This window comes from Dermacentor silvarum, unplaced genomic scaffold, assembly GCF_013339745.2.
Source record: "Dermacentor silvarum isolate Dsil-2018 unplaced genomic scaffold, BIME_Dsil_1.4 Seq345, whole genome shotgun sequence".
NCBI lineage: Eukaryota > Metazoa > Arthropoda > Arachnida > Ixodida > Ixodidae > Dermacentor > Dermacentor silvarum.
In genome coordinates, this window is record NW_023606088.1 from 48,637 (window position 1) to 56,481 (window position 7,845).

Below are 7,845 nucleotides of genomic sequence, written 5' to 3' on the forward strand. Positions count from 1 at the left end.
AATATAGTTTCGGCTGTAATCAAGAAAACTTTTTTTAATCGGCCGGTAAACGTTGGGGACATATTTTGTATCAAACAAAAGGAAAACATGAGGCCTTCATCTTGGTGCACGTTACGTGAAGCTAGGCCTAATGGTCCGGAAGGTATAATGTACCTTCAGCTCTAATCAAGAATACTTTTTTAAATCGTCCGTTAAACGTACGGGGCCCCGCAGGGGCGTCTGCGCAAGCAGGCGTTTGGTGAGTTGCGCCACCACGTACCCGAGCACACGAGGGTTGGACCCTCCCGCGTGTAGCCGTGCGCGGCTTAGCCGTGTCCGGGGAAAGGGGGATCCTGGGAGTTGAGCCGATGCCGGGTGCTTGGACCTTTACGGCCCCCCGGCGGAGGCAACACACTCCTTTGGCCTCTGCTTCACGTAGACGGCACCCTCGGACTGACCCACCCGGGGGAAATCGGCAGTCGCCCTTTCCTGTCCTCCTCCTCTATCTTCGTCTTTCTCTCTGACTTTCAATCTTTCCTGTCTCCTACTCGCTTCCTTTTACTTCTGATTTTCTGGGCGGCAAGGGTTAACCTTGTGTGGGTAGCCAACCTTGGGTATTCCATATTTGGTTATAGTAGTGACGTACAGCTGGCGTCTGCAGGTCTTGTGTTCACAGGCCCTGCAGCGTCCCCTTGTTGGGCTCCATGGTGGGTGGCTGGCGTTGCTGCCGAAAACCCGGATATTCTTATGGCTAGCCCTTTTCCACCACTCCCTGATCGCCGTCAAAAAAGAGGGCGCACCGAAGATGTATTCCAGTTCTTTGGACGTCAAAGACAAGATTTCCCACGATTTCATGTCATCCACTCAGAAAAACCAGAAAAACAAGTTCGAACAATCTCCCCTTTTCTTGTTTCGAAATCTCTAACTCAGGCTCTAGGACCAGGCAATAAGGCAACGAGGATGGCAAGCGGTGATCTCCTCTTGGAGCTCCACGATCGCAAACAATATGAAAAGCTGCCGAATGTAGTGTCCTTTGGGGACGTCCAAGTAACACCTGAACGTCGCCCCCGAGGGCTCCGATGTCGCTGCGCATGCGTGAGCTGAGAGAAGGTGAGAAAGGAGAACAACTCTCCTTTGCCGGATGTGACGTCACATTATTGTTCGTTTTTTGCTTTTTGAAATAGCTACTCTCGAACTCAGGCACTATGGTTCGCGCCTCGTTCGCGCGCGCATTGTGAGCATTCAAGTTTCGTTTTTTGCACTTGCTTCGTAGCTGAAATTGCGGACATTGCAGGGTTGGGCTTGATGACATTTGTTGCTCAGCTGCCGCGACACATTTGGAGCAAAGGTGAGTGTCGTGCGATTGCCCGTTCTCTAGCTGACACTTGTAAAAACAACCGGTTGCGCATTTGAGCTGTGGCCGATGTGATCTCGAAATTCGAAGGAGCACGAAACGGTTGTCGCAGGTCTCGTAGTGATCGCAGGATAATTTATTCGTTCGTGCCTTCAACAAGTACTATCACAGTTCCTACGCGTTACCCCGATGTAAAACGAACGGCGGAAGCGTTCACGCGCCGGAAAATGCATGCACTCAACTAGCTCTATCGGTGAATGCCGTCCTTTGGTATATATCTCGTGGGTAGGTCTTTGTTTCTCCATCTCTATGGGATGACTACGCTATGCGCCTCTTATTTACCCATGCAATTCAATTACCTTGCTGCTGCATTCAATTACCTTGTTCACTGCTTGCGCTGACCGCGGTAGGTGCGTCAGAGGCTTTCATTTGTTGCAGTGAGATAAAGAAAGCGTATTTCTTTCACTTACAGCTTCTTAGCAACTCTTTTGAGAGCCGTGGAGTTAAATCGCGCAATGTGTACGTTGTGAGCAAGCTGTTAACCAAACCCGCTTTACTGCTGCTGTCGCTTTTACGGGCACCTTCAAAATTAAACATATATGAGTGTATGAATTCAACTCACCTTTCTATACACATCCATTGCTTTCGTTGTTCGTAGATCATGTGCGTACCTTTGTAACCGTAATCGACATTGTAAAAACAGCAGTAAGGCAGATGACACAAATACTGTGTCCGCCTTAATTGTTGTCTGTGCTGTTTTTATAATGTAAACAACTCCACACACTTGCTGTTTACACCAAAACAATCTTGATATTTTTTTTTTCTTGTAGGAGGATTTGCTTCTAACTGCGGCAGTGACGTTGTGTATTGTCCTCAGGAACGCTTGCGGTGTGCACATTTGTCTAATTTGTTTCACTGTGCTGCTGCTGTCTTTACAGCTTCTGCTTATTTCCTTTGGCCGCACCTTATATTTGTTGTCTTTGTCAACATCTGACCTGTTTCTGCCTTGTTGAAAGCCACAAGTACTGCTTAGTTTGCTCAGTCTAAACCTGGTATGTATATCTATTTGCTAAGGGCATGCTTCTGCTCCTTTAAAGGTTGCTTTAACTAATAGTGGTTTGAGTCATTGTGTATGACACCAGATAATTATTGTTCTAAAATGGTGGCAAAGCTTGTCCGTGCACAGATTTAAAGTATGGAGATGCTAAACATTAAAATGTTCCAAGTTGCCACAAAGTATTACACGCATTTAAATTTGCAGTCGCAAAAGACGTACTAAAAGTATAATCCACAAAATTTGCTTCGAGGTGTCTTGAGACAATGAATTGTAGAGAAAGAATTCTATTGTGAGTTGCCAATGCTTGTCGTGAGCTCTAGCCCATTTTTCTATGCAGCCACTGTTGCTTCGTTGTCTGTGCTTGTTACTAACAAGAAATTGAGCTCCGTGGTTCCCCTGATTTTTGTAGCTCATAAAATGCAAATGTCTCGACATTGGCAGTGTTAGTGCCTCAAGGTAGAACACGAGTGTTCATTGGCCAGTTGCCTGCTTTTAAGATAATGTTGTATTTAATGTCAGGGGTTTAAAGGATACTTCACATCTGCCATCATGGCTGTTTGTTCTGCTGTCTAGCACTTCCAGGACAAAGTTTGGTACACATGTGAAACTATCCAAGAAAATGGACATTGGGACAACTGCTGACGTAGCTCACTTGGTAGAGCATCGCAAGCGCAAAGCAGAAAATGTTGGTTAAACTCCAACCGGCAGCAAGTTGTCTCTTAATGCAAAGCATTATCATGATCTATTTTCGAATTTCTTAGTACACCTGCCCAGGTAGCTTCATTAATAATTAGTAATGCTCCTGATGGTGGGTATTGAACGCGAGTCCCTAGTGCAGCAGCCCAATTATTTGCCCATTAGGCTACAGATGCATGCATAGCTCGCCAGATTAACCGCACTGGTTCTCTCGTAGCAGCTAATGCTTTCAGGTGTTATGTGACACTCGCAGAGTTTGGGATTCACCCGTTTCAGCTCATATGCAACATATAAAGCAGGTGTTGTGTTTGCTTTGGTGACGCGTTGTGCGTGCAATTGCTTTTGGTTTGTATTTGGTATTTGTATTTTGTTGTATTGTGCTTTGTATTCGATACTGTGCCCAAAGAAAAAAACATTTGTAAGCAGGTGCTCGAGTGACGTGAAGCTCACTCTCCCTCATTCTCTCTTGCAGGTAGTGCATCCAGTTTAGCGCCGTGCACATGTGTGGGGCATTTCCTTGTTCTTATTGTGCTGATGTGCCGTGTTGTACATAGGAGGAAAGCCGGTCCTCCACAATATGGTTGTCAGTGTTGCTGAATACAACACAGTCTTGCTGCCTTGACACGCCACATCATTTGACATCTTGGGGTGAGGTGGCATCTTGCTGCTCCTTGTGGTCAGGCATAGCCAAGACTGCAGGTAGAGTCCGCACACAAAGTTCGAGGTTGAACTATAGAACCAGCACGCCCAATAAATGTGTGTGCAAATTTAGCTCTAAGCGTGCTTTATGTCAGGAATAAAGATTCACAAAAGGGGCTTGGTCCATGGCCAAGCAGAGTGAGCACGAACAACAACAACCGTCTTCTTTCACATCCTTTGTTGGTGCCTGCCTTTGCCGCTACGTAGTAATTAATTAGTAATTAGTTTGCTAAGCTATCCATAACTGAGAACTCGATCGAGCATAGAAAGAAACATGACTATAGGCTCCTGTGTTTCTTATGTTTAAATCACAATTTGTAGGTATCAAACACAGCATAGCATAAATGATACATTGGGCACTGCAACCCTGTGATGTGCACATTGAGTGCCTTTTCGCGTCTTCTTCAGAGGGTACTAGAGATTTCTGGTTGGGTTGCCATAGATGTGTTAGCTCAGTGAATCTTCCTTCCAAGGCATTCAGTTTGTTAAAGTTAAGCCGCTATAGATGTGTCCTCATTGTTCAGGTTACTTCTGGCGACACGACAACGTTCTTGTGGCTATGATGTGATGCTTCATGACACACATGGTGCTCAATTCTGAATTATTGTTGGCATGCTTTTTCACAAATGGTTTTAGTAAGATGGTAAGAATGGTTTTAGTAGCACAGGCGACGCAAAATGAGCCACAGCATATGCTTTACCTCCAGCATGTTCGTGATCACCGATGGCATGTAAAACAGTGATTCAGACCAAGCATCGCAAAGAATGATTGTTGCCTTTCTTTCTTACAGGCTGCTGTGTTTCAGCTAAATCTGCTTTTCCTGTGTCCAGTGGCCTTGTCGCTCAATTAGTGCTTGCCAATTTCCATTACACTGCAACCCACTAAAAATATGAAATTTTAGAATATGATGCCTCCCCTCTCTTCCCTTGTCCTTCTGACCTTTCACTCTGCTGCAAGCTTTTAGATTTCAATGCTTAAATGATTAATACAAACATTGATGCTACCATATTATTTGATGGCTATCATGATGGCAATAATTTAGGTTAACCTGAAACTAAATGAGAAAAATTAAAATAGGCATGTGTGAGTAGGACTGACTGTTCCTGGTTTCTGGCTCTATGCTAAATTTGAGGTCTTTGCCTCAAGGAAATGGGTCTTGGATTCTCAGACCCTTTTTGTGATCCTGTGGACCCTTTTTGTGATCCTGTGCCTGTATCAGACCTGATATACAGTCACGGAAGTTTTACAAAAAGGAGCACCTTTCTTTTGGGGAACTGCTTTTTATCACAAGTGTGCTAGATAGCGCCAGTTATGCTATGAGCAGGTACAACTGCAGGTACAAACTATAGTATGTAGTTTAAAATAATTTCACATCTATTTGTGAACTTCCCAGGCCACTTCACAACTGCAAGCTGAATCTGATGTAGGCAGTGTCAGGGTCATGGCCCATATTTTAGTGAACGCCAAGAATGCGTCCTGTGACTGAAGTTTGAGCATTTGAGCCCACCTTTTGGAAGTGCTTTTTATGTGCACTCAGTAAGTGACAGTTATCCATGCTTCTTGACATGATTTTAAGTGATCCTAGAGGCAACACTTATTGATCTGCATTATGCAAATGTTTTTATATTTTCACTAATATACTGTGGTCACTATTACTGCGCACTGTTTAAAAGGTGTTGAATATAAAAAGCTACTTATTTGCCCTAATATAATGTAGAAATCACGTGGAAATAATGTAGGATCACGTGGAGCAGAGGTAGAATACCCGGCTTCAAATCTGAAGGTCGTAAGTTCGAATCCTACTCCAGTCCACCACATTTTCAGGCATGGAGTGGTGCCTGACACCGGCAAGAAAAAAATATATCGCCGAGACCTAGTGGGGCTATACTAGTTCAGGTGCAACCAAACTAGGAAGGCCCACTAAGCTTCATCAAAGTCACTCCCTCACCAGAACAGGAATTGGCCTCCCTGGTGCAGTATTCGGCCACTACCTCCCTCATGACTCCGACAATTAACCCATGGCCCTCAGTTCCCAGTGGCTGCGGAGCACCTGACCAAGGCGGCGGTCAGACCTGCTACGCGGCAGAGGGTGCTAAGAATCTCTGGGTCAAGACAGGCCGCCAATGGAAACTGAACCTGGCAACGTTCAACACACGTACCCTATCGAGTGAGGCTAGCTTAGCAGGACTATTTGAAGAATTATCAGGCATTTCCTGGGATATTATTGGCCTTAGTGAGGTTAGAACTGGTGAGGCTTACACAGTGCTGACTAACGGCCACGTCCTCTGCTACAGAGGTCTTCCAGATAAGAAAGAATCCGGGGTAGGATTTCTAGTGCATAACAACATAGCGGGCAACATTGATGAATTCTACAGCCTTAATGAGAGGGTAGCAGTCGTCGTAATAAAGCTGAACAGAAGGTACAAAATGAAGGTAGTACAAGCCTATGCCCCAACCTCTAGTCACGATGATGAAGAAGTAGAACAGTTTTATGAAGATGTTGAACTAGCAATGAGAAAGGTGCAAACTCAGTATACTTTAGTCATGGGCGACTTCAATGCAAAAGTGGGGAAAACGCAGGTTGGCGAGCAAGCAATTGGCAACTATAGCATCGATTCTAGGAATGCAAGAGGAGAGATGTTAGTAGAATTCGCAGAAAGGAATACGCTCCGAATAATGAATACCTTCTTCAGGAAGCGCAGCAACAGGAAGTGGACATGGAAAAGCCCTAATGGAGAAACAAGGAATGACATAGATTTCATACTCTCTGCCGATCCAAGCATAGTGCAGGATGTAGAAGTGTTAGGTAAGGTTAAGTGCAGTGACCATAGGTTAGTGAGGTCTAGGATTTCTCTCAATTTGAAGAGAGAGAGAGTGAAATTAGTCAAGAGGAAACAGGCCAACCTAGAGGCAGTAAGGGTAAAAGCAGACCAATTCAGGCTGGTGCTTGCAAACAAATATGCAGCTTTAGAAAAGGAAGATAAAGACAACATAGAGGTAATGAATGAAACTGTAACTAGGTTGATTTCAGAAGCAGCAGTTGAAGTGGGAGGTAGGGCACCAAGGCAACCAGTAGGTAAGCTCTCCCAAGAAACAAAGGACCTAATAAAGAAACAACAGAAGATGAAAATGTCCAACTCAAGAGATCAGATAGAATTCGCTGAACTGTCAAAACTAATCAACAAGAAAAAAGTAAGGGATATTCGAAATTATAACGTGGGAAAGATTGAGGAAGCCGTAAAATATGGACGCAGCATTAAATCAGTAAGAAGAAAGCTTGGCATAGGACAAGGCAAGATGTATGCACTGAAAGATAAGCATGGTAATATCATCAGCAATTTCGATGACATAGTAAAAGCAGCGGAAGAATTCTATACTGACCTGTACAGTGCCCAAAACAGCCAAGCTACTTTCATTCAAAATAGTGATGAACCGGATACAGAGGCTCCTTCTATAACTAGCGCTGAAGTTAGAAGGGCCTTGAAAGACATGACCAGGGGAAAAGCTGCTGGAGAAGATGGAATAACAGTAGATTTAATCAAAGATGGAGGAGATATCATGCTTGAAAAGCTTGCGGCCCTTTATACGCAATGCCTCACAACTTCAAGTGTACCTGAGAGCTGGAAGAACGCCAACATTATACTTATCCATAAGAAGGGAGACGTTAAAGAACTGAAGAATTATAGACCCATTAGCTTGCTTTCAGTATTGTATAAAATATTCACCAAGATAATTTCCAATAGAATCAGGGCAACACTTGACTTCAGCCAACCGAGAGAACAGGCTGGCTTCAGGAAGGGATATTCTACGATGGATCATATCCATGTCATATCAGGTAATCGAGAAATCTGCGGAGTACAATCAACCTCTCTACATGGCTTTCATAGATTATGAAAAGGCATTTGATTCAGTAGAGATACCAGCAGTCATGGAGGCATTGCGTAATCAAGGAGTACAGGAGGCATACGTGAATATCTTAGCAAACATCTACAAGGATTCCACAGCTACCTTGGTTCTCCACAAGAAAAGTAGAAAGTTACCTATCAAGAAAGGGGTCAGG

At 44.2% G+C, this 7,845-nt stretch overlaps 1 long non-coding RNA gene across 2 annotated transcripts; it reads left to right on the forward strand.

Moving 5' to 3' along the window:
* The first annotated feature begins 1,259 nt into the window (after positions 1-1,259).
* Positions 1,260-4,688, forward strand: LOC125941805 (uncharacterized). 2 transcript variants are annotated; one of them, XR_007464623.1, is made up of 3 exons: positions 1,260-1,327; positions 2,164-2,341; positions 2,376-4,688. It is a non-coding gene; the product is annotated as an uncharacterized LOC125941805 (long non-coding RNA). The 2 variants fall into 2 exon arrangements; XR_007464622.1 differs by lacking the exon at positions 1,260-1,327 and having other exon boundaries at positions 1,922-2,341.
* The last annotated feature ends 3,157 nt before the right edge of the window (positions 4,689-7,845 follow it).